Source organism: Rhipicephalus microplus, unplaced genomic scaffold (genome assembly GCF_043290135.1).
Source record: "Rhipicephalus microplus isolate Deutch F79 unplaced genomic scaffold, USDA_Rmic scaffold_13, whole genome shotgun sequence".
In the NCBI taxonomy this organism is placed as follows: Eukaryota; Metazoa; Arthropoda; class Arachnida; order Ixodida; family Ixodidae; genus Rhipicephalus; species Rhipicephalus microplus.
Genome location: NW_027464586.1, coordinates 21,859,169 through 21,886,450, shown reverse-complemented (window position 1 = coordinate 21,886,450; position 27,282 = coordinate 21,859,169). Strand labels below are relative to the sequence as shown.

At 46.6% G+C, this 27,282-nt stretch overlaps 1 protein-coding gene across 2 annotated transcripts in view; it reads right to left on the bottom strand.

Moving 5' to 3' along the window:
- LOC119162992 (carboxypeptidase M-like) overlaps positions 1-27,282 on the bottom strand; it is a 1,476,599-nt gene that overhangs the window by 1,355,050 nt on the left and 94,267 nt on the right. The window lies entirely within an intron of this gene.

Below are 27,282 nucleotides of genomic sequence, written 5' to 3'. Positions count from 1 at the left end.
CCCAGCGACTGCTGGATCTCCTGGCGTACGACGTCCGCGATGGATTCCACGTGAGGTTGCGCTGAAGGAAGTAATTTTCGCAGCTCCTCTTGCACGATCGCTCGGATCGTCTCACGCAAGTCAGTGGTTCTGAGCGCTTGAATGTCGGCGTAGCTTGTAGACGAGAAGCTACGGTTATATTGCCGCGTGCGCATCTAGAGCGTCTTCTCTATCGTAGATGCTTCTGAAATGAATTCGGCGACCGTCCTAGGCAGGTTTCTGATCAGCCCGGCGAAGAGTTCTTGTTTTACTCCTCGCATAAGTAGACGCACCTTCTTCTCCTCGGACATGTCGGAGTCAGCGTGGCGGAAGAGTTTAATCATATCTTCCGTGAATATCACCCCGTTTTCATTTGGCATCTACATGCGGGTTTCGAGGAGAGCTGCGGCCTTCTCCTTGCGCACCACACTTGCGAAAGTGGTGAGGAACCTGGCGCGAAAGGCGTCCCACGTTGTGAGGCTTCGCTCTTGATTCTCGAACCAGGTCCGAGCAGCATCTTCCAAGGCGAAATACACATGCCGTAGCTTGTCTTCGTCTGTGCAGTCATTGAAGGCGGCGACGCGGTCGAACCTTTCGATCCAGCTTTCCGCGCCTTCCAGTGGCGAACCGCGGAAAGTTGGCGGCTCTTTGGGTTGCCGGAGCAGGAGTGGTGCAGGTAGAACCGGCGTTGACATGGTCGCCGTGGTCGACAACAACGTCTTGGTTTTCCGAGCCTTGTTCAGTAAAAGCCCGTACTCCGGTGGCACACCTTGTTGCCTGCGGCTAACTCGCTACACGTTGCTGGCGTCGGTGTCTTCACGGCGTGGGCTGGGTTCACGGCTTGACGGAGGCGTCCGGTACATGGAAGAAACAGCACCTCCACCAGATGTCACGGGGTCATGACGTGGCCGAAGACAGGAGACTTCGTGTTGGGATTTAACTGTTTATTTGGGCGAACCTGTGCCCGGTAAACGGAAAGTTCAATTACAGCAGCAGTCTTGCACAGATAGCAGTCTCGGACTGATAGCGGCGAACGGAGCGTCGGCCTTCGATCAACAATTGACAAGCGGCGAAGCGCGTCGGCATTTATACTCTTGCCGTCGAATGTTCTAGCGTTATCGCTGGCGGTGGCGTAGGTTCCAGAACAATCTGTACAGTTCGCACAGTGGGCGTAATCTTATCTTAATGATCTCCTACAGCTCGGAACCTTCTCGAAAACTGCAGGCACGGTTTGCGCTGAGAATCGTGTGGTGTTTTGGGACGATAACAAAAACTTGGGAAATAAAACGTGGCAATATGTGTGCCAACATTGATTACTGCCTACAATATCAAGCAGTCGCACAAGCGATGTCTACATTGCTGGTACACACATGGACTGATATGGAGATAAAGGCCTGCTGAGACAAAATTTCGTGGCCGCGATAGCCTGCAGGATCAATTCACGTGAACAATCATATATCTTCTGCAAAATATTTACTGTAGCTTGGAAGGTATTTTACATGAATTTTGAAGTTAATGTAAGCGATTGAAAGCTACACATAACACTTCGCTGTATTGACACCATCGCAATAGACCCGACAACTTTCACATCACCACAACACAGTCAATACACCAAGTTATGATGACGTCATAGCTGCAATATTCCACTGCTTCTTGGCAACTGGTTGTTAGCCCATAGTGCACGTGTTTGGCAACCTTGCTCTCCCACTTGCGGTTTAAAACGACTTCTTAATGCTGACTGTGCAGAATTGTGTCCCAGTTCTGTAAGCTGAAATGGTTGAGCATTACATTCTCTGGGTGGAGATAGTTGCACCCGGTGGCTTGCCATTTTTGAAGATCTCTCAAACCAACATTGAGACAAGTCAGAAATAAGGAGCCTGTATTTAACTGTCTGTCACGCACTGCAGGAAAAGACGTGCTTTGTTAAGACTGCGTGAACTCCAGCGACACAGTGTGGCAAAAAATCAGTCAAAATTTGTGTCAGTACCTTTTGAAGAGTTTTTATTAAAAAACAATTACACATGTTCGTTTCATGATAGTGTGAACTTCTGGTACAATCTCACAAATCCAGGTTGGTGCAGTCTGAGTGGTCCCTTGAGGATTTCGGCAACTGCTTCAGATCTCGCGGTGAAAAACATAAGTGCTTTGAGGCGTGACAAATGTCTGCTCTTACTGCCCAATGTTATTTTTTGCCATGTCTCAATAAAAAATTAAAATTTTTTGTATTATTTCATATGTCGTATTTCAATGTTACAAAATACAGTTATGTATAAATACTTCCTTAGGTAGTACCCCAAACCTCCACCACAGAATTACATAAAATATCATGAGGCGAGGCAAGTGCATTCACACGGATGCACAGAGCATCAATCAAGAGAGACGCATAGTGGACAGGCTCTTCCTATCCTTGCATGTTAGCTGAGAAACCCTCTATTGCCAATGCAACAGCCTAAGCCTGCTAAGTTTATATTGACTAAGTAAAGCCGCAGAGCACTGGATCAACTTTAAAGCGGCACTACAGTGAAATTTTATGTCACTTTAGACCTAGGGTCACCATTCGAAGGACAAATGAAGGCCAAATTATCATTATCTGAATTTCATGCAGGAACATGAGGAAAGTAGTAGCAGATTGGGCTACTTTGTCATTCACACCGATGATAAGCAGTTAAAAAAACATAGAAAAGTGGACACTTTTCATAGCCGAGTTCCTTTGTGCTGTTTATCATCCATATGAAACAGCAGTGAGACATGACCAATTGAAATATTTTCGGGTATTTCATCCACATTTGTTCAATGAAAAAACTTGTGTCATTCAGAACACAATGCAAAGAATTTTTATTGATAAATGATTCTGTAGGCCCTGTAGTGAACGGGATAAATATATATACATCGAGTGTAGGGCCTTTGGTGTCGTGAAACGAAACTCATATAAAAAACATTGGTAGTCCCTTAGTCTCTCTTTAACCATTTCAGGTTCCTAGCTGCACACCCTATGGATACTAAAGGTGTGTGTTTCATTCCAGCACGCATAGTGAGGAGCCCAACACCATAGACTTGCTGCGCCATGCCACAGCCATTGAGTTGGATCGAGCACAGTAGTGTGAAACCCATGTGCTCGAATTACTTCCTTTCTTTCTCATTCACTTGTTGTATGATTTTCAAGTATAAAACAGTTCTAATGTTGTCTTGCTTTCTTGAAATCAGTGCCATTGTTGACAGCCTGAAACAATGCCCACTTCGGCTGTCAATAATGTTTTTGTTTTTTCAAGAAAGCAAAGTAAACTCAAGGAACAAACCCGAGCGCCTAAGAACAAGCCAAGCTTGGCTTGGTGGTTTCTACATAAAACCAGACAGGTGGTCTCTCCTGCACCTTCTCTAGACCTTATCGACAGCCTCCGAGTAGTGTCTCTCTGTCCCTCCTCTAAAAATCAAGAGCCATTGTACATTAATTGTTTTTGACATTATTTCGCTCTTGTCAACATGGCTGTTTGAACTAGTGAGGCAGCTACTCAAACACCAAGACGCTTCACTTGACTCTGTTCTATACATCATTTGTCACGGAGACAACTGCATATCCTTCAAGCTCCCACTTATTGGCAACACCTTCACAAACCATCAATTTTTTTTTTTACATTTCATCACCCTATTCTATGCACCCACTCGTTCTGCTTTTCCAGTGTGCATGAGATGTCTACTGTGAAGGGAAACAGTTTCATGGCAGTGTATTTCTACGAAGCACCATTTGGCTCAACTAGTTTTATTGTCCTCGTTCAAGTAAAGAGAAGAGGCAATAAAAGCAGCCTATGCAAGTTCACTTTTCTCCTGTAGCACCAGAAAGAGAAAGTTGGTCTATGAGAAAAAATCAAAAACACCAACACCTGTGCTTTCTACTTCTGTGTATGAATTTTTTTTCGTTCTAAATTTCGTTTACTGTTCAGCTATGGACAGTAAACCTATAAGTGAAAATTTGAGCACGATCTAGTCAGAATGCTCAGCTACCATCAAGCACCGATGGTACGGCGATGATGTTCTTTCTGCCACACCACAGCGTCCTAGATTTTTAGTGCCACCATTTACACTAATAATATTATCAATGATAATAATATTATTATCATTATTATTAATATTAATGATAATATTATTATTATCTGGGTTTTGCATTCCAAAATCGTGGTAACAAAGAATCACTCTCCCACATCTAGTATTAACACCATAGCGTTAAAGAGCTCGCGTCGCAGAAAATCTGCCACCGGCGTCGGCGCTGTTGGTTGTGAGCGAAAAACCGTTTGTGTGTCTGTAATCGAAAAATCAAGTTAGCGAGATAGCCACAGAAGGCTGCTACTTGTCCACTTGTGCGCGCGCGATCACACTGAAAAAGCCGTGCATTCGTAGAAAAAAAAAAGTGCTCAAGGTGCCGAGGCATGGTAGTTTCTTTGGCCTGCCACCCCTCTCTGCTTAGCTTCCAGCGCTTTCGTTGGGACGAGAGAAGAGATAATGCAATTGCAGCATGCGACAAACCTTCATAACTCACTCGCACTGGTCAGATCTCTTAAAATTTTTCCGGCTGCGGCGGCTGCATTTCCGATGGAGGCGGAAATGTTGTAGGCCCATGTGCTCAGATTTGGGAGCACGTTAAAGAACCCCAGGTGGTCAAAATTTCCGGAGCCCTCCACTACGGCATCTCTCATAATCATAGGGTGGTTTTGGGAGAATAAACCCCACATATCAATCAATCAATCAATAAAATTTTTCCGGCATTGAATTCGTGAGGCAATAAGCTCTTCTAGTGAATTCATATGATTAGTTGAAAAAGTGTTTCAGGGCCCCTTTAACGCATAATGTTCCACAGGTGTCCCGACGAAAACGAGCCCATTCGGCGATAATAGCGCGCGCTGGTCCAATCTACTGTGTGCGTGTTTGTGTGCGTGCATGCGTATGTAACAAAACATATGAATAACTATGCACTTAGTGGTTCAAGGGTGCATTAAGGGCCAAATTTTACTATTGCGTTCAACTCTTAAAGGCGAAGCTTAAGGGTCCCCCAATTTTTATTACCAATGTTAGTACTGTTACCTTCTTTGCAATCATGCGGACTGTTGTCACTTCTGTCCATCTTTCACAATATCAGAGCCGTTCTCAACTGTCTGCCCTCATTAAACCTGTCTATCGAATATTTGCTTGTCTAGACCACACATTGAAATTGTAACCTTCATTTACCCAAACTGACTTTTACACTCACCTTCAGTGCTTCCTGGTAGTGGATTAAATCAACTGCCTTACGATGTCTTTGTATGCACACAAATTTACCCACAAATTAAAGCTTACTTGTAGTGTGTCAGTCACTCAGATGTGTGTCATTTATTTAGCAGACTCTATAACGATGTCAAGTGCCGGGGAAGCGGCGACAAAGTCAGCAGAGGCGCGAGCAAAGCGAGCGCTTCGAAATAAATTAGTTGGTTTTCGAGGTAGTAGCCTCCTTCTTCCTTTGCCTCTCTACTACAGACAATGGAACAAACGTTCCAGAAGTTTTCACCGAACACCGACTCAACCCAGTCTACGCTACCATCGATGGGCCACTACGTCGTGCGGCTGCCTCAGTTCTGGCCTGGCCATCCAGGCATTTGGTTTATGCCGGTAGAAGCCTGCTTTCAGGCACCTCCTCAAAGCAAGCAAACTATGGCCACTTACTCGGTGCGAGGCCCACCGACCTTGCGTTCGAGTTGCGCAACATGCTACCGGCGTCGCTAAGCCAGGCGCCCTATGACACGTTGAAGACCATCCTTGAGCGCACAGCAATGTGTGAGCGAAGGTGGTTGAAATGCTCCTGTCATCAACAGAGCTTGGCGATCCCCGTCCATCCCAGCTCCTCTGACAAATGCAAGCTTTTTTTCGGCGCTCGAGTTTGATCTTTCGACGAAGTGCTACTAAAGCCACTAATCATTCAGCGTTTGCCACACAAGATGCAGATGGTTTTGACAACAACATTGTAGTTGAATCTGTCCTCCTTGTCTGCCCTCGCCGACAAGATGTATGCAATAGCACCTTCTCAGCTATCAGTATCTGATACAAGTTCCCGGACTCGCACATCTACCACGCTTGCAGCGACGTTGTCTGCTAGTCGGTCATCAACTCCGAACAATTCCCCATCAAGACAAGACACCACTGACCTTCGCGCTGACATTCAGCAACTCACAGATTTCATAGCGAGCAACCTCACCACAACGGCTGACGACGTTTCCGTGAGACAAGTACTTTAGACGTGAACAACGCTACAGCCGATCTCTACCTAATTCGCCAGCGCATTTCCGCTGTTTGTCTCCAGTAAGACATTCTTCGAAGTCTCCACCGCCCTGCTGGTACCACTGAGGTTTTGGACAATCTGTGTGGCGTTGCATGCAACCAAGTGGCTGGACGGGAAACAAGAGGGACTTGTTCCCGATGCCGGCATCGGGAACCACTCCCACTTGTTTCCCAGTCGCCCGTTTTTCGTTCAAGACTCCATCTGTAGACTTTGGTTTCTGTTCGACACAGGAGTAAAGGTGAGCGTACTACCCGCTCGTAGCATAGACAAAAACTGTGGGCAGTCATGCAATTACAAGCTGTGAACGGCAGAAAAATAAACGTATACTACCACAAGTTCGTCATGCTGAATATCAGACTTAGATGAACATTCAGGTGCATTTCTTTACTCGAATTAAGTCAGTCATGCAACACTCGGTGCCAATTTTCTTGCACACTATGGCCTCCTGGTCGACATGAAAAAGAAACAGACACTAGATTCTGCTGCTGGATCAAAAGTGTCTGGCATGGTTTCCTATATTTAGTCAGTCACCTTCACAATAGGGCATACTCTTTCAGAGCCCCAAGCCACATTACTTAACGAGTTTCCATTCCTTACCATAGAACCGGACTGGACTAAACCTTTCTGTCATAGTGTTGAACATCACATCAATGCCCGAGGCTCAATATGTAACCTCGTCGATTGGCACCAAAAAAATTAACCATAGCCAAGAACGAATTCAAATATATGCTGGTAATCACCGTCCTTCAGGTAGTGCGCGGTCGTCCTCTCGACATATGATAATCAAGAAAAGTAGAGATTGGCGTCCATGAGGAGATTATCATGCTCTGAATGCAGCCACAATTCCTTGTAGATACCCCCTGCTGAACATTCAAGATCATACGACCAGTCTTCACGAAGCCAAAATATTTTTCAAGATTGATCTGGCGAAGGGATATCATCAAGTTTCCGTGGCTCTGGAAGATATTTTCAAAACTGCCATTACAACTCCCTTTGGATTGTTTGAATTTCTGCAAATTCCATTTGGCCTCAACAATGCTGCGCAAACATTCAACCGATTTGTTGACGTCACCCATAGGCTACCATTTATGTTCACTTACATTCTGGTAGCCAGCTCATCAAAAGAAATTCATCACGAACACCTCTGTTTGCTTTTTACCGATGTCAGGAGCATGGTCTAGCGATTAATTTAGAAAAGTGCTAATTTGGTGTAACATTTCTGGAGTTTTTGGGACATGCTGTAAACAGCGATGGCATCGAGCCCCTTACTGCCAAGGTTGAAGCCATTGATGTCACCCTCGAAATCAATCCGACAGCTCTAGCGTTTTCTCGGTTTAGTGAATTTCTACAGGCGTTTCATATCTTCTTGTGCCGCAACTCTCAAACCGCTTAAGGTCTGCTGGTTGACACGAAATCAGCGGCATCAAGATTAGCCTGGACATATGTCGTGGAGTAAGCTTTCTCTGACATAAAGGACAAACTGGCTTATGTTGGATGCTTCTGGTGTGGCACTTGGAGGAGTCGCTTAGCAGTTAATAACGGCTATTGAAAACCTCTCAGATTTTTCTCGAAAAACCTGTTTGAACCAAAGACGTGCTACAGTGTTCTTGACCCTGAACTTCTTGCATGTCACCTCGCCGTGAAGCACTTTCGCTATTTTTTCGAAGGACGCGCCATTTCACTTTGTTCACTGAGCATAAGCCACTAGTTTATGTGCTAAACTCTGGAGGAACAAATTACTCCACAAGTGAAACTAGACATTCGGCTTTCCTTACCAAGTTTTCAATGCAGATTTGAGCGTGTCAAGGGTGCAATAAATATTCCGGGCAACGCACTGAGTCGAGTCGAAGGAACAAAACATGCACAGGTGACAAACGTAGAGCTTGCATTATCGCAGTTGGAGGATGATGAACTTCAAAGCAAACGTACACCGACGCACTTGCAGTTTGAAAACCTCCCACAACCAGGCGCTACTTTTACGCTAGCATTCGACATGTCGACTGGCTCGCCGAGGCTTTGTGTACCACTCACACTAAGGCAAAGAATACTAGAACATTTTCATTCCTTTTCCCATCCTGGTATTAAAGCAACGCAGAAACTCGTCAGTAAATGCTATGAGTGGCCTGGAATGAACACTGATCTCAAGGCTCAAGGATGTCTGCCTGGTCAGCTATGCAAAATACGACATACCAGAAGTCCTTAGCAAAACTTATCAGTGACCATTTCCTCAAGTACCTCTTCCAAAGGACCTTCTTACAATCGAAAACAGGTTGCCAGGAGCACCACCTTTCAGTGATATTACAGCTGAAAGCATTGCCAACACTTCTGTTAACATCTGGATATCGCGGTTCAGAGTTATAGAAGTGGTTACCGACGGGGTCCAACAATTTGAATCTGCGTTTTCCACCACCTTTCGCAGCTTTCAGGAATGCACCATCAGTGCATAAGAGCATATTGTCACGGGGTTGTGATGCTGACGAGGAAAGAGACGGTTTGGCTATAATGAAACTGTTTATTTGGCCGAACTTGTAGCCAGTAAACGAAATGTCAGAATACAGCGATGCACACTGATACTGACAGCAGCGAGCAGAGCGTCGGCCGTCGATCAACTGAGAACTGGCGAAGCGCATAGGTATTTATACATGTGCCATCGAATATTCCCGCCTTTCACTGGTCATTGCACAAGCTCTGGAATAATTTCGAGTGTTCGCATCTTGCGTGGGATCTTGACAGAAGCATCTACAATGATCCCGAATCTTCCCAAATGAGGCGCGCGGTTGGCGCTGAGCATTCCTGACAGACTATGTGACTGGAAACCAAATTAAACAAGTGTGACAACAAGGAATGCCGGTGGCACTGTCCCTCTCTGTAAAAGCATCGTCCTGATGCTTAGACAGAACACGAGAAAAAAAATGCATGCAACAAAGTGCAATAAAGCACAATAATATAGAAATAAAGAATACAGTTTCTAATTTTTTTCGCACATGCATGAAATGGCTCAAGGCGCATGACATGAACGACTTCAGGTTGGCACGCCGCCGTTGGGAGCTCATGATCCCGTCAGGGACAACCTTGTAGTCGAGAGTATCGAGACACCAAACAGCTCTGTGCAGTCCAAAATGCTGTCGCAGAAGTTTTTTCACTGAGTTCATGTCTCTTATCAGCGTCCTAACTCAAACACGCTCACCGGACTGGTATTCCACAAAACTTCATCGCAGAATGTAACAGCGGCTGTCAGTCGTCTGTTGGTTGTTAATGAGGAGGCGGGCCAGTTGTCAAGCTGATCAGAGTGCTGGAGGTAGACAGTCACTTCAATGCTTTCTTCATCATTAATATTGGGTAACATGGAGTTGATCATCGTAGTTGGACTCCTTTCATACACCAACTTGTAAAGAGGCATTTGCGTTGTTCCTTGCATGGCAGTGTTGTACACGAAGGTCGTGTACGGAAGGATGGCATCCCCTGTCTTGTGTTGAACGTCAAATTACATTACCAGCATGATGCAATGGTTTTGTTTAGCCGCTTTGTGAGGTGGTTGGTCTGTGGGTGGTATGCTGTCGTCCGGCCATGGCTTGTCTGTCGTCCGGCCATGGCTTGTCTGACTGTGTGCCAAGATCATCCGAGTTAGGCGAGTAGTAAATGCCGTAGCTCTGTCAGTAATAAGGACCTCTGCAGCTCCGCGACGCAAAACGATGTTCCCAATGAAGAACTTTGCTACCTCGGTCGCACTGCCTTTGGACAGGGCCCTTGTCTCGGTGTAGTGGTGCGTCAAGCAGCCGGTTGCTACGACAAACCAATTGTTCCCAGAATTAGACGTCGGGAACGGCCCCAGTAAGCCCATGCTGATTTGCTGGAATGGCCAGCAGGGTAGCTCAATGGTCTAGAGAATTCCGGCTGGCCTAGTTGGCGCTGTCTTTCATCGTTGACAATATCGACAGGCCCTGACGTAATGAGTGACATCGGCGGCAAGTTGTGGCCAAAAGTGCATTTCCCACATTCTTGCGAGCATACAGGAAACACCGAGGTATCAAGCCGTCGGGTCGTTGTGTAGGGCCTAAGGGACTTCTGGTCTCACTGCTGAAGGAACCACGAAAAGATGTGTGGCTCGGAGCGGCGAGAAGTTCTTTAGGATAACTCCATTTTGCGGGAAAGATTACTTCAGTCCTCTATTTAAAATCTTCGGAGCAGTCACGCTGTTACCCTCGAGGTATTCCACAAGGCTGCTGAGTTACGTGTCAGCTCGTTGTCGCTTGACAGTTATCGTTAGCAGTTATCGTCGTAGCAGTTTCCAAGAAGCAGTCGTCATCCAGGTCGTTGGGCGGCGGTAGGTTCAAGGGGGCACAAGACAGGCAGTACGCATGATAGTGTTTTCTTCCAGACTTGTAAACGACAGGCACAATGAATTCTTGAAGTCAGAGGCTTCACCATGCGATGCACCCCGAAGGTTTTTTCAAGTTAGCTAGCCAACACAAACATGCTGGCCGCTCACAACTTTGAAAAGGTAGGGCTGAAAGATTGATGCCGCCCAGATGATGGCAAGACACTCCTTTTCGCTGTGGAGTAGTTGGCTTCCGCCTTATATTGCGACCCGCTCGCATAGCTAATGACCCTTTCAAGTACATCAATCTTCTTCAATAGGACGGCTCCGAGTTATACGCTGCTTAGGTCGCTGTGGATTTCCGTGCCAGCGTATTCGTCAACAAGGGCAAGTATCGCCCGTGTCTAAAGGCAATATTTCAGTTCTATAAATTCTTTTGACTGCGGTGTTTCCCACTTGAACACGACATTGGTCCTTGTAAGGTTAGTGAGTGGCTCGGTTATGCGCGTGAAGTTTTCGACAAATTGCCTGTACTTGGCGCACAGGCTAAGAAACTGATGCATGGCCTTCTAGTCGGCGGGTGGCGAGAAGGCGGCAATGAAAGCTAGTTTTTATGGGTTCAAGATGATTTACCCCATTGTCCAAGACGACTTAAACCACGTTCAAAAATGATGTGACCTGAGACTGATGAAACTTAACCCCAACAAATGCAAGACCATTTCATTTTGCCACCACCACAACCCCTTTCTGTTTTATTATGCAATTGCTAGCATTGCCCTCGGCTACATGCAGGCATACAATCGCCACTAGTAAGCTACTCTTATGCTCAATTGTCAAAATTACGACTGGCTTAGAAATCCTATGGCTTCTCATTTGTTCTACGCCACAAACTTTGCTACTTGGAGTGTGCTATCGGCCCCCGAAAAGCAACCCAGAGTTTCCACAGAAATTTACCAACATATTGGACAACTTCAATTTCAAACATCCCATCACATACGTCCTAATTTTTGATGACTTTAACTATCCCAACATCGATTGGCAAGATCAGGCAGCTTTGTCAGGAACATACGTGGAAGCGAAAGAATTTGTCAGTGTCTGCCTAAACATTAACCTCACACAGGTGGTGTTGGAGCCAAGCCCCGTGATAAATAGTTCAGTGAACATATTAGACTTGATTTTATCAACACATCCAGAAAGCTTGTCTTCGCTTACATACCTGCGCAAAATCAGCGATCATAAGGTTATACACTCAGTCTTCCACTTCCGTCACTTGCCCAGCCGAATTCAATTGAAGACTATCAGTCTGTATGATAAAGGGAACTATGAGGCAATCAACAATGACCTTCAGCGCTTTTTACCAGACTTTGATGCTCGTCTTTAGAGTAGATCGGTGGAAAACAACTGCGCAATTTTCAAAAACAATATAGGCGAGTTGCAAGGAAGGTCATACCTAGAACTTAATTTTGCTTGTCTTCCCAAAAACATGGTTCTCAAAAACCTTGAAAAGACTTGAAAATAAAAAAAGACGGATATTTCTGGCTGCCAAGTTAAAACACAGTGCTCCCAATTGGGAAAAATACTATGCGACTGAAAAAGCATATTTGCTCACCTTATGCAGCACTAAACACTCGTTTTTTTCACACAGACCTACCCAAGATACTTACTAATAACCCCAGAAAATTTCGGAAAATAATTAATCCACAGGAAACGCACAGCATTAGACTGAAAAGTAAAGTGGGCAATGATATCGGTGATTTGGAGAGCGCAAAGCTCTTCAATACTGCTTTTTCGTGTGTGTTCAACCATGAAACCTTAATGCCATTCCCTGTGTTACCGAACTGTATCCTCTCTTCTATGCCATGCAAAACATTTATCGAAGAAGGTATAATATCTGTCATTGAGAAACTGCAACTGTCTTCTTCAGCAGGTGTGTACAGAATTATTTTCAACATTCTTAAGAACACTAAATGCATCTCTTCAGAGATTTTGTCGCCGATATTGTCACGGGGTCATGACGTGGACGAATGGAGCACACTCCAAGTCGAATAATTAATTGTTTATTTGGGCAAACCTGTGCCCAGTAAACGGAAAGTCGGACTACAGTAGCAGTCTTGGACTGATAGTGGCGAACGGAGCGTCGGCCGTCGATCAACTACTGACAAGCGGCGAAGCGCGTCATCATTTATACTCTTGCCGTCGAATGTTCTAGCGTTATCGCTGGCGGTGGCGTAGGTTCCAGAATAATCTGTACTGTTTATTCGCAGAGTAAGCGTGATCTTATCGAAATGATCTACTACAGTCCGGAAGCTTCTCGAAAACTGCAGGCGCGGTTTGCACTGAGAATTGTGTAGTGTTTCGGGACGATAACAAAACTTGGGAAATGGAACGTGGCGTTGCCCCCTTCTGAAAAAGGCATCGTCCCGATGCTTTAACTAAAGATGAAGGTACAACAATAATGCAAGAAAGTACAATGAATAAATTACGATATAATAATAATACAAAAAAAACACTGTTTAAGTTTGTTAACGCGCATGAAACGGCTTGAGGCGCGCGACATGGACGACTTCAGGTCGCGATCGGCGTCGTTGGGAGTTCGTGATGCCATCGGGGACAATTTCGTAATCAAGTGGGCCGAGACGTCGAACCACCCTGTACGGTCCGAAGTACCGTAGCAGAAGCTTTTCACTTAGACCACGTCGGCGTATCGGCGTCCACACCCAAACACCTTCACCGGGCTGGTATGCCACGAAGCGTCGTCGAAGATTGTAACGGCGGCTGTTGGTCATCTGTTGATTCTTGATATGGAGACGCGAGAGTTGTCGGGCTTCTTCGGCACGTTGAAGGTGCTCACTCACATCGAGGTTTTGTTCCTCGGTGACGTTGGGTGACATGGCATCGAGCGTCGTTGCCGGGCTCTTTCCGCAGACCAATTTGTATGGAGATATCTGCATCATCTCCTGCACCGCCGTGTTGTATGCGAAGGTCACGTACGGAAGAATGGCGTCCCACGTCTTGTGTTCGACATCGACGTACATTGCCAGCATGTCGGCGATTGTCTTGTTAAGCCGCTCTGTGAGGCCGTTGAACTGTGGGTGGTACGCTGTCGTCCGGCGGTGGTTTGTCTGGCTGTATGCCAAGACCGCTTGAGTTAAGTCGGCAGTAAATGCCGTTCCTCTGTCGGTGATAAGGACCTCGGGGGTGCCGTGACATAGGACGATATTTTCGACGAAGAACTTAGCTACCTCGGATGCACTGCCTTTGGGAAGGGCTTTTGTCCAAGCGTAGCTGGTGAGGTAGTCAGCTACCACGATCCACTTGTTTCCGAAAGCCGACGTCTGGAACGGCCCCAGTAGGTCCATACCAATCTGCTGGAAAGGTCGGCAAGGTGGTTCAATTGGCTGCAGCAGTCCCGGTGGCCTTGTCGGCGGTGCCTTGCGTCGCTGACAGTCCTGGCATGTCCTCATATAACGAGTGACGTCGGTGGTAAGACGTGGGCAGTAGTACCTTTCTTGTATCCTCGCGAGCGTGTGAGAAACATCGAGGTGCCCTGCCGTCGGATCGTCGTGCAGAGCCTGCAAGAGTTCTGGTCGCAGAGCTGAAGACACCACAAGAAGGTACTTAGCTCGAAGCGGTGAAAAGTTTTTCTTTTGTAGAAGACCGTTTCGTAGAAAGAACAACGCAAGTGCGCGCTTGAATACCTTCGGGACTTCGGCGGCCCTGCCTTCGAGGTATTCTATTAGGGCTTTAAGCTCCGGGTCGGCCCGCTGTCGTTCAGCGAAGTCATCGGTAGTTATCGTTCCCAAAAATTTGTCGGCATCCGAGTCGTCGGGTGGTGGTTGGTCGACAGGTGCACGAGACAGACAGCCGGCGTCGGAGCGTTTCTTGCCAGACTTGTAAATGACAGTAATGTCATATTCTTGAAGTCTCAGCCAACATCGTGCGAGGTGACCTGAAGGGTCCTTCAAGGTGACTAGCCAACACAAGGCGTGGTGGTCGCTAATAACTTTGAAGGGTCTGCCGTAGAAGTAGGGGCGAAATTTCGACGTAGCCCAGATGATGGCGAGGCACTCCTTTTCTGTTGTGGAATAATTGGCTTCTGCTTTGGATAGCGATCGGCTGGCGTAACTAATACCCCTTTCAAGTCCGTCAGCCCTCTGCACAAGAACGGCGTTAAGACCTACGCTGCTTGCATCAGAGTGTATTTCTCTCTCGGCGAATTCGTCGAAATGGGAAAGTAACGGAGGCGTCTGGAGGCGATGTTTAAGCTCCTGGAAAGCGTGTTCCTGCGGCGTTTCCCACTTGAACTCCACGTTGGCCGTGGTAAGGTTAGTGAGAGGATCGGCGATGCGGGCAAAGTTTTTCACGAACCGCCTATAATAAGCGCACAGGCCCAGAAATCGGCGCACCGCGTTCTTGTCAGTGGGCGGCGGAAAGTTGGCGATAGCGACTGTTTTCCGTGGATCGGGATGAATTCCAGACTTGCTAATAACGTGCCCCAGAAACAACACCTCCTCGTACGCAAATCTGCACTTTTCTGGCTTCAGTGTGCGTCCGGACGTCTTGATGGCTTGAAGTACAGCTTTAAGGCGCCGAAGATGCTCGTCGAACTTGAGGAAAACACGACGACGTCGTTCAAGTACACAAGGCAAGTCTGGCACTTCAATCCTGCCAGTACTGTATTCATAATGTGTTGAAAAGTTGTAGGTGCTGAGCAAAGGTTGAAGGGCATCACCTTAAACTCGAAGAGGCTGTCAGGTATTATAAACGCCATCTTCTCTCGGTCTCTTTCGTCAACTTCGATTTGCCAATAGCCATTCTTGAGGTTTATTGATGAAAAGTACTTGGCGTTATGGAGCCGATCAAGTGCGTCGTCTATTGGTGGGAGAGCATACACATCCTTTCTTGTGATTTTGTTCAGGCGGCGATAATCGATGCATAAACGTAGGGTCCCATCCTTTTTCTTCACTAACACCACGGGGGATGCCCATGGACTCTTAGACGGCTGGATAATGTCATCCCACAACATTTCATCAACTTGTCTCTTCATGGCCTCACGTTCTCGTGTCGAAACCCTGTACGGACTCTGACGGAGTGGTCTGGCATTTTCTTCAGTTATGATGCGATGTTTCATGATTGGGGTCTGCCGAATTTTTGATGACGACGAAAAGCAATCTTCGTATTGCAGGAGCAGGGCATTGAGCTGTTCTTGCTTATGGTTCAGAAGTCTGGGATTGATTGACATCTAAAGCTATGGGAGGGGCTTGGTTCCTCTGAGCAGGTTCCGCAGAATCGGTGAGGGCAAGAGCACTGGTGGCTTCGATAATTTCTTCGATATATGTGACCGTTGTTCCTCTGTTCACATGTTTGTACTCGTTGCTGAAATTCGTGAGCATAACCGTTGCTATCTCTCCCCACAGCTCTGCAGTTCCTCTTGCGACGCAAATATTTCGGGTGACCAACAGATGCTGACCACCTTCAACGACGCCTTCCAAGTCAGGTGATTTAGAAGCGCCGACTGAAATAATGACGCTTGAGCGAGGCAGAATAATGACTTGTTCTTCCAGCACATTCAAGGCATGGTTTCCTGAAGGCGTGCGCGGCGGTAGTGCTTTTTCTGTGGATAATGTTATCGACTTTATTTTTAAGTTGATGACAGCACCATGGAGGCATAAGAAGTCCATGCCAAGGATGACATTTCTCGAGCAACGCTATAGGACTACGAAGTCTGCAGGATAAATACGGCTGCTAATGGTGACTCTCGCTGTGCAGATTCCTACTGGAGTTACGACATAACCTCCGGCTGTGCGGATTTCGGGGTCTTCCCAAGCTGTCCGAACTTTCTTGAACTTCACGGCGAACTACCCACTAATGACGGAATAGTCGGCTCCAGTATCGACGAGAGCGGTCACACTGTGGCTGTCGATAAGAACGTCGAGGTCGCTAGTTTGCCATTTCGCATTACAGTTAGGGCGTGGCGTCAGGTCACGGCTGTGTCGTCTTGTTCCGCTGCTTCCATGTTGCGTCTTCAGGTCACCTTCGGTAAGTTAGGTTTCACTGTCAGGGCTTTGCCTGGTTAGCGTTGTGTTCGGAAAGCTCCGTCGCTGCGTCGTCGTCGGAGTATCTTCGGTAGTTCATCGCACATCAACCGCACCTCCACCGGTTGCTGTCCTTAGTTTCCCGGATACAGGCTAGGAGACCGGCCCCGCATTGGGCCAGAGTACTGCTGGTGGAGCGGTGACGTGCGGCAGCTGGGCAACGGCGAACGGGAAGGGCTTCGTGGTGTCCACTGAGTTCCTGTCAGGTAGTCGGCGATGTCACGTGGCCGTTCTCCTGGCTGTGGACACGGTGCATTGACCGCGAAGCGACGCAGTTCCATCTGTTGGTACTGGCAACGGCAGTATGTGTGTCCGGCCTCGCCGCAGTGGTAGCAGAGCGGACGGTGGTCAGGGGTTCGCCAGACATCAGTCTTGCTCGGCGCACAGGGCTGGGCCACTGGCGAACGCTAGGACGTCGGTGGGGGTGATGACGTCTGGCGACGGAAGTGCGATGGGCAGTGTTTTGGCGTGCGCGTGGAGGAGGGGCGTGGCGGCAAGCTGCAGCAGCATAGCTCATGGCTTGCAGCTGAGGCTCTTGAGGCTGAGAAATGCCCAGTGATTGCTGGATCTCCTGGCGTACGACGTCCGCAATGGATTCCACCTGTGGCTGCGTTGAACGAAGTAATTTTTGCAGCTCTTGTTGCACGATCGCTCGGATCGTCTCACGCAAGTCAGTGGTTTCAAGTGCTTGAATGCCGGCGTAGCTTGTAGACGAGAAGCTACGGTTATATTGCCGCATGCGCATCTCGAGCGTCTTCTCTATCGTAGATGCTTCTGAAATGAATTCGGCGACCGTATTGGCGGGTTTCTGATCAGGCCGGCGAAGAGTTCCTGCTTTACTCCTCGCATGAGCAGACGGACCTTCTTCTTCTTGGAAATGTCGGAGTCAGCGTGGCGGAAGAGTTTAATGATATCTTCCGTGAATAGCACCACGTTTGCATTTGGCATCTGTATCCGGGTTTCGAGGAGAGCTGCGGCCTTATCTTTGCGTACCACACTTTCGAAAGGGGTGAGGAACCTGGCACAAAAGACGTCCCACATTGTAAGGCTTCGCTCTTGATTCTCGAACCAGGTCCGAGCAGCATCTTCTAAGGCGAAATACACATGCCGGAGCTTGTCATCGACTGTCCAGTCATTTAAGATGGCAACGCGGTCGAACCTTTCGATCCAGCTTTCCGGGTCTTCCAGTGGCGAACCGCGAAAAGTTGGCGGCATTTTGGGTTACCGGAGCAGGAGTGGTGCAGGTGGAAGCGGCGTTGACATGGTCGCCGTGGTCGATGTCAACGTCTTGGTTTTCTGAGCCTTGTCCAGTAAAAGCCCGTACTCTGGTGGCAGACCTTGTTGCCTGCGGCTAACTCGCTGCTCGTTGCTGGCGTCAGTGTCTTTATGGCGTGGGCTGGGTTCACGGCTTGACGGAAGCGTGCGGTACATGGAAGAAACAGCACGTCCACCAGATGTCACGGGGTCGTGACGTAGAGGAATGGAGCACACTGTGAGTCGAATAATAAATTGTTTATTTAAGCGAACCTGTGCCCAGTAAACGGAAAGTCAGACTACAGTAGCAGTCTTGGACTGATAGCGGCGAACGGAGCGTCGGCCGTCGATCAACTACTGACAAGCGGCGAAGCGCGTCGGCATTTATACTCTTGCTGTCGAATGTTCTAGCGTTATCGCTGGCGTAGTGTAGGTTCCAGAATAATCTGTACAGTTCGCAGAGTAGGCGTTATCTTATCGAAATGATCTACTACAGTCCGGAAGCTTCTCGAAAACTGCAGGCGCGGTTTGCGCTGAGAATTGTGTAGTGATTTGGGACGATAACAAAACTTGGGAAATGAAACGTGGCAATATTCTCACAGTCACTTCACACTGGTGACTTACCAGACGACTAGAAGGTGAGCAAGTTCGCTCCGGTCTTCAAATTGGGTAACAAAGACGGCCCTAACTATTGCCCTATTTCTTTCACAAGCATACTCTGTAAAATCATGAAACACGTCATCTTTTCCCAAATGATTCGTTGATTCAGTTTCTTGATGACAATAACTTCTTCCACCCCGCAGAGCATAACTTTCGTAAGGATTACTCTTGCAAAACCAAATCAGCCCTCTTTGTTAAAGATTTGCATGCCAATCCTGACGCTTATCTGCAGACGAACGCAACATCTTTAGATTTTTCGAAATCGTTCAAACAATGCCTCATAGACAGCTCCTAACGAAACTTAGATCTTTAAATATACATCCTGACATAGTAAATTGGATTGAGGACTTTCTAACTAACTGTTCGAGTTGCGTAGCCATCGATCTCTAGTCCCGTTCCAGTAGTGTCAGGTGTCCCCCCAAGGCTCCTTTCTTGGGCCCCCTTCTGTTCCCGGTTTACATAAATGACCTAGCTTCTTGCGTCTCTTCCTGTATACCTTTGTTCGCCGACGACTGCGTAATATACTGCCAATCATCAGCAGCCCCAATGATCAAACCGCTGTCCATGATGACTTAAACCATGTTCAAGAATGGTGTGACCTGTGACTGATGAAACTTAACCCCAACAAATGCAAGACAGTTTTATTTCACCGCCACCACACCCTCTTTCTGTTTCATTATACAATTGGTATCGTTACCCTCGAACACATGCAGGCACACAAGTATCTCGGTGACATCATATATAATAATCTGAACTTGCACTGGCACATTACTAACATATCATCAGCGAATATATCCCTGGGTTTCCTGAAACGTCACCTCTGGCATGCACCTGAAAATGTCAAGCTACAGGCCTTCAAGTCCCTTACTTGGTCCAAATTGGAGTACGCATCTGCGAGCTGGAGCCCACACCAAGCCTATCTGGTCGACTCACTCGAGGCAGTTCAAAGCCGTGCCATCGGGCTAATTTATTCTTCGTACTCATACAATACCAGTGTATCATTGCTCAAAAAAAGAAACAGATATTTCAAGCCTCGACAACCGCCGGCACATCTCTTGTCTCAGCTTTTTTCATAGGTTCTTTCACAGCACACTTCGTCATCCATACATCATTCCACCGGCCCGCATATCTCACCGCACTTGTCATTCACTTCAAGTGCCCGGCCATGGATTAAAACGACCACCTTTTCTATGTCCTCCTTTGTACGGACAGCAAAAGATTCGAATGACCTTCACCATGATGCTGTCACCACTGAATGCCCATTAACATTTTTTGATCGATTATGTGCCCATTTTTTAAGATAAAAACTTGTAGCAATAAGAACTTTTTTATATATTAACCCACACCTTATGTAATGCTCCTGGAGATGTCTTTAAGAAAAATAAAGTTATGGTATGTAACATTACACAGCGTCAAGGTGCAGGAAGTTGTTCGTAAAAGTTTGAGGAAAACACAACGGCGTCGTCCAGGTACAAAAGTCAAGCCTGCCACTTCAAGCCAGCCAGTACTGTATTCATAACGCGTTGGAAGATAGCAGAGGCCGAGCAAAGACCGAAGGGCATGACATTGAACTCGAAGAGGCCATCTGGTGTTATAAACGCAATTTTCTCTCGGCCTCTCATCGACTTATATTTGTGAATAGCCAGTCTTGAGATCCATTGACAAAACGTACTTATCATTGTGGAGTCGATCTAGGGTGTCATCTATCCGTGGAAGGAGATACATGTTTTATGTGGCTTTGCTTTGGTGACGATAATCGACGCAGCAATGTTGTATTCCGTCCTTGGTCACCAACACCATGGGAGACACCCAGGGACTCTTCGACGACTGTAGTATTTCATCGCACAGCATTTTGTCGATTTGTTTCCTTACAGCCTTGCGCTCTCACCTCGAAACTCTGTACAGACTCTGAGTGGTCTTGCACTTTCCTCTAAGTAGTATCGCACTTTTCTCTGTTATGAGGCGTTGTTTGGCTACTGGGGTTTGCTGAATTCTCGATGACGACAAAAACAGTGGTTAAATTGCAGAAGCAGGGCTTTAGGCTCATCTTGCTTGAACTTCAGAAGGGCCGGGTTCACCTAGAAACTTGGTTCAAGAGCTTTGTATTTTGAATGTGGACCGGTAGACTTGGCGAGTGCGAAAGCACTGGTGGCTTCTAAAATTTTTTCCATGTAAGCGACCGTCATGCCTTTGCTGACATGCTAGTTCTAATTGCTAAACTTCGTAAGCATCACTGTTGCTTTTCCTCTATGCAGCTCAGCCTGCCCTCTTGTGACGCCAATATTGCAGTCAGCCAACAGGTGCTGATTGCCATCAACGACGCCTTCGAAGTCTTCTGGTTTCAGTGTGTTGACGGGAATTGCGACGCTTGATCCAGGCGGAATGGTGACTTGTTTTTCCAGCACAATCAAGGCTCAGCCCCATGGCGGTGTGCGTGGCGGTAGTGCTTTATCTTTGAATAGTGTTATAGACATTGTTCTCAGGTCGATGACGGCACCATGGAGGCTTAAATAGTCCATACCAAGGATAACATCTCTCAAGCAATGCTGTAGTACAACGAACCTTGCAGGATAAACCTGACGATTAATGGTGACTCTGGTTGTGCAGATTCTTGCCGGCGTAACTAGGTGACCTCCAGCTGTACGGATTCCGCGGCCTTCTCAAGTGGTCCCAACTTTCTTATACTTTGCAGAGAATGTTCCACTTATGACGAAATAGTTGGTTCCGGTGTTGACGAGAGCTGTGACACTGTGGCCATTGATGAGAACGTCCAGGTCGCAAGCTATCGCTTCCTGTTGCAGTTCGGGCGTGGCATCAGATCTCGGCTATGACCGTTTGCACCGCTGCTTCGACGTTGCGTCATTGGGTCTTTTTCACGCTACAGAGTTTCGATGTTGGGACTGAAGTTGACTTTGTGGCAGGTTCTTGAGGTTTCGTCGCGACATTGGTGGCAAGAGCGGAGGATCTTTGGCATTTCGTCGTACAGCAACCGCACCCCTGTCAGTTGCTGCCCTTAGTTTTCTGGGCAGTACACTGACCCGCGTCGGGCCAGTGTACGACCGGTGGTGAGGCGACACGTAACGACGGGGTGACGGGGTAAGAGAACTGGTAAATCCTCGGGGCGTCCAGTGCACTGCTGCGAGGTTGTCGGCGATATCGCGTGGTCTTTCATGCCGTTGTGGACACGGCGCGTTTAGGCGAAGCTATGCAGTCCTATCTTGCCGTACAGGCAGCAGTGGTAGGCGTGGCCAGATTCTCCGCAGTGGTAGCAGAGAGGTCAATGGTCGGGAGCATGCCACATGTCCGTTTTCCTCAGAGTGAAGCACTGGTCTGCTGCTCGATGGTATCATGTCGATAGCGGCGGTGGCTGGTGGCGGAACTGGGACAGTGCGGCCTCTTGACATGAGCGTGAAGTGGGAGTATAATGTCGGGCTGCAGCAGTGTAGCTCGTGGTTTGCGGCTGAGGCTGTTGCGATTCATGAGAACTCAGTGACTGCTGGACTTCTTCTCAGACTATATCTGTGATCGAGTATAACAGAGGTTGTAGTGAGGGCAAAATTTTGCGCAGTTCTTATCACACGAATCGTTTCGCACAGGACGTCGGAGCCAAACACATGTACAACTAGGGTAGTCCGCCTTGGTAGCACAGGAGACAGCACGTCAGTTTTATATATATACAACTAGGGAATGCATTGATTGATTTATGTGGGGTTTAAAGTCCCAAAACCACCATATGATTATGAGAGACGCCGTAGTGTAGGGCTCCAGAAGTTTCGACCACCTAAGGTTCTTTAATGTGCACCCAAATCTGACCACACGAGCTTACAACATTTCCGCCTCCATCGGAAATGCAGCCGCCACAGCCGAGATGCGATCCCGCAACCTGCGGGTCAGCAGCCGAGCACCTTAGCCACTAGACCACCGCAGCGGGTCTAGAGTATGCATCAACAGTTTGAGATCCGCATCAATGTCAATTAATTGACGCAATTGAAGCAGTGCAAGATTGCTCTGTTTTATACCAATGAACCATCCATCAACGTACAGAAAGTGTAACGGAAATGAAAGCTATTCTAAACATTCTACTACTTGCCATTCACCAGAAGCAAGCTCGCATTTCCTTTTTTCATAAAATATATTATCACAACGCCACTCTCTGACCACTCTTTGTTCACCCCCCACCATTCGCATCTGCTCGCAGGAATCGTTGTCATACTAAAGTCAAGGTCTCGTTTTCTAAGACTGTCACATGCGCACACTCCTTTCTTCGGAAAACCTCAGTCGACTGGAATAATCTGCCATCGTCTCTAGTAAAAATACGCGATCCAAATCTTTTCAAACATGCTCTTGGGAAAATCATCTAGAATTGTAAAATTCTGCCATCTGTTCTCGCTTGTTTTTTTCTTTTGCTTGGTTCTCAGAGCTCTTGCCCTTGTACTTTTTGTAATTAATATATTTATTTCTGCATTACTAATTCGAGTCGTACATTTTGTATAGCCAGTGTTTAAATCAGTCTTAATCTTTACTTTTTCTCCTTATTAGACATGTTACTGTACTCGCCTGATTTGATTGTTCACGTATCTCTCTCGCTTTTTTTTTTTTTTCATCTTTTCGTACTTGTATCGCCCCTCTATAATATACTGTATGTACCTTGAGGTTATTCCAAATAAATAAATAAATAAACTGTGCTGTCTGGAGTCGGGCAACGATTGTACAATTGGTTGCACATTTCTAATGCCTTCTCAATCACCGACTTTAGAAAACTAACATGCAGAATACCCCGAGGAACCGTGCTAGACACTACGTTGTTTTCGTTATATATAAATGACCTACCGTCTGTTCTTTACAGCAAAACCATAATGTACGCTGATGACACCACATCACTATTTTGAGGTAACTTTCTCCGTACGCTAAAAGAACAAGTCACGGCAGAGTTAGCACATATTTCCACATGATTCGCCCGCAACAAGCTTGCATTAAATATAGCCAAAACTAAATACATTATATTTTATACCAAGAAAAAAGATCTAGATTATAACCATCTGCACTTGAAAATTAACAGCTCCCCCATTGAGCCAGTTTCCACGTTTAGATACTTGGGGATTCAAATAGACAAAAACATGAATTGGAGGGATGAGAATAATCACATATCTAAAAAACTCACTTTCACATGCTTCACGCTTAATAAAGCCTTTTCCATATAACATGCTATCATCATTATACTTCTCTATATTCCACTGTCAACTCGGTTACTGTAGAGAGATATGGGGCTTCTATTATTCAACGTACATCAAACCAACCGTACAGTTACAAAAATGCGCCCCTTGAGTCATTACAACTGGTTCTAGCACAATCTCGAATCTGTTTTCCTCTACTCAGATACTGCCTTTTATGTCTCAGCGAAATTATAAAACTGCAGTATTGATAAATTCAATCATTAACACCAGCTTTCCACTACCTGTGAGTACATTTTCTGCACCTACCCGTAACACAAGGCATGCAGGCAATGGCAACTTTAACCTTCCAAATTGTAAGAATGTATATGGCAATTGGTTAAACTATTTCACTGGTGCTAGCTGGAATACAATTCCAATTGAATGAAGTTAAACTTGCACGCAAATTTAATTTGACTTGCAAAATACATTTTGTCAATCATTCATCTGCTTGATTACAGTGAATCTCATGTCCACATTTTTTTCTTTTGTGTCTCACCTGGTATATATTTCTTTGTTTTTTTTTTCTTTGTTCTGATGCAAGTTCACTTGTTTTTGATCGTTCAACGCAGCCTTATACAAAAATTCTGCCCATACTTTTTTAATTTATGTCATTAGTTCTTCTTTATTGCTTGTGTACTTAAAATTTTGCAGCAATTTTGTATTTATTGTCATGTGCCATTATATATATTATACCTTAGAAGAAACTCAGTCATTGAACTTGTATAATGATTCATATTCGTATAATGTGCACCTCTGCTCCTGACAAGTAAAAAAATACTCATGCAATAGATTGGACAAGTAACTAGCCACACAGGCTAATGATCCAAATACTTAGCAACCACTTTTTAGGTTGGGTTTATCATATCAACACCGATTCATTGATCATCGCTTCCGACAGGAATTCCTCGGCGCTGTTTAGTGAATTGCACATCACTTCCGAAAAGAGCTCCCATTTCACTCCTCACATGAGGAAACGAATTTTCTGGTCTTGCATTAGCGTGATGAAACAGCCGTATTATTTCCTTCGTGAACAGGGTCACGTCTTTGTTTGGCAGTTGTACACGGGTTTCAAGCATAGATTCAATGATATGTGGGGTTTAACGTCCCAAAATCACCATATAATTATGAGAGACACCGTAGTGGAGGGCTCCAGAAATTTCGACCTCCTGTGGTTCTTTAACGTGTGCCCAAATCTCGAGCATAGATTCGGTCCTCTCCTTTCGAAAGACGCTGGTAAATCTTGCCAGGAACTTATTATGAAAAACGTCCAACATTGTCAGGACTCCTGCTTTGTTTACAAACCATGTCCTGGCTACATCTTGGTGGGCAACGTAGACGTGCCGCAGCTTGTCTTCACTGCTCCAGGCATTGAAAATGGCCACGCAGTTATATGCTTCTAGCCAGCTTTCAGGACATTCAAGTCATAGTGGAGCATATGCACCAACGCGTATGCGCCTTCGGAAGAGGACAAAAAGCCCCGCACTGTGATTGTGTGATAACATGTGCCGTCTTTGCCAGCCTTGCCACCCGGCCGTTTTTAATAGCAACCTCATTGCAACTTCTCTGGTTCAATAAAACTCATCGCATTTGGTGGAAGTTGCTGAGATTCCCAAGCAGAACTGGAGCTCCACTCTCGGAAGTTGGCCGAAAGACCACTGCACAACATGACTGACGCAGTCACCAACCAGCCCACCCAAGCATAGCCAGCACCACTGGCTGTCCCACCTCCCTGCCAAAGCGCTACCCGTCAATGGAACCTGCCCATTTTTAACGTCAGTGGTGAGTAAAACGTCAAAGACTGGCTCTCCCTGTATGAACACGTAAGCACCAGCAAAAAGTGGGCCGACGATGCTAAGCTCGGCTACGTTATCTTTTACTTGGCTGATGTCACAAAGCTTTGGTTCGCTAACCGCGAAACCGCCATTGCCAACTCGTCCACGTTCGACTCTTGTGACCAAAGCGTTTGGCCAACAAGAGGTCCGCAAGCTCTATGCTGACCAGCTTCTACCCCACCGAGCACAGCAGCCTGATGAAACGTTTCCCAGTTAATTGAAGATGTGCTCGACCTCTCCGCTGTATCTATTTCGTATGTGGCATCGCTGGCCATATTGCACACATCTGCTGCTGCCATCCTACGCCTGCATACACCTCCTTTGGAACTCCTACCTATGCCCCGCAACATGCCGCCACATCTGCCTCTGAACAGAAGCACTCCAACTCAGATTGCCGCTCATCAAGTGCTTGTTTCCCATCCCCCCCCATCGTCGATCACCATCGCCTATGCGTCGTCGACCACCTCAAGAAGAGGAAAACTTATCAGTGCAGTTCCAGAGCTAAAAACTGCAACTCCTGCACAATTCTCAAGGAGTCCATTTTCGATGCAAAACGTTATTAATGTTGAAGTTGAGGGAATCGTCGCACTAGCGCTTGTTGACACTAGGGCCACTGTTTCTATGATGAACACTAATTTTTATCAGGAACTCAAGAAAGTGACCCCATCTCTCTATGGCATGATGCTGTCCACTGCTAGTGCGTAATGCATTTATCTCTCGGTTGTGAGTAGGGCGTGCGTCGTAATGCAAGACATCGTCCAATTTTTGCTTCTGCCATCTTGCTCTCATGACCTCATCCTGGGTTGGAATTTCCTGTCACGACATGAAACTATCATCGATTGTTCATGCACAGAAGTGTCCCATGTGCCAACATGTGAATTTCCATTGCCCGATCGTTCTCCTCTGCCCTGCAAACTTATTGTTGATGACAACACCAACTTGCCTCCGGAAGCTTCAGTCCCTATTACCTTTTTGTGTGCTGCTCAACCCGACGCACCTATTATGCTTACGCCATCTCCCATGTTTACTGAACACAAGGGCATTGTTCTCACAATTGCGTCTGGATCAACCATCATGCTGGCTACCAACCACTGAAACAACCCCATTGCCTTACTCTGTGGTGAAACTAGAGTATGTCCAACCTGTCAACCACAACGATAATCTTGATCTTCCCAATGAAACCCCATGTTGTTACATTGCCACAATCACTCCTGCGTCTGAGCCATCAAGTTCGTCACCCTTCTATAACGCCGTCAATGCAGACCTTTTCCCCTGTCATCGCCGCCAACAAGTTTCTTTCTTCTTTCGACTTTCAACAACTTTCGTTAAACCGCACCACGACTATCAGTCATGCTATTGACACCGGCTCACACTCGTCCCTGCGAAAGCGTCGTTACCGCATTTCCGCCGACAAGCGTCGCATTATTATGGAGCAAGTAGATGACATGCTTCAACATGGAGACATACAGCCTTCTCAAAGCCCTTGGTCATCGCTTGTGGTATTGGTAAAGAAAAAATATTGCTCCATTCAATTTCTGCCCTGACTATCACCGCTTAAACAGGACTACGAAAAAAGACGTCTACCCGCTAA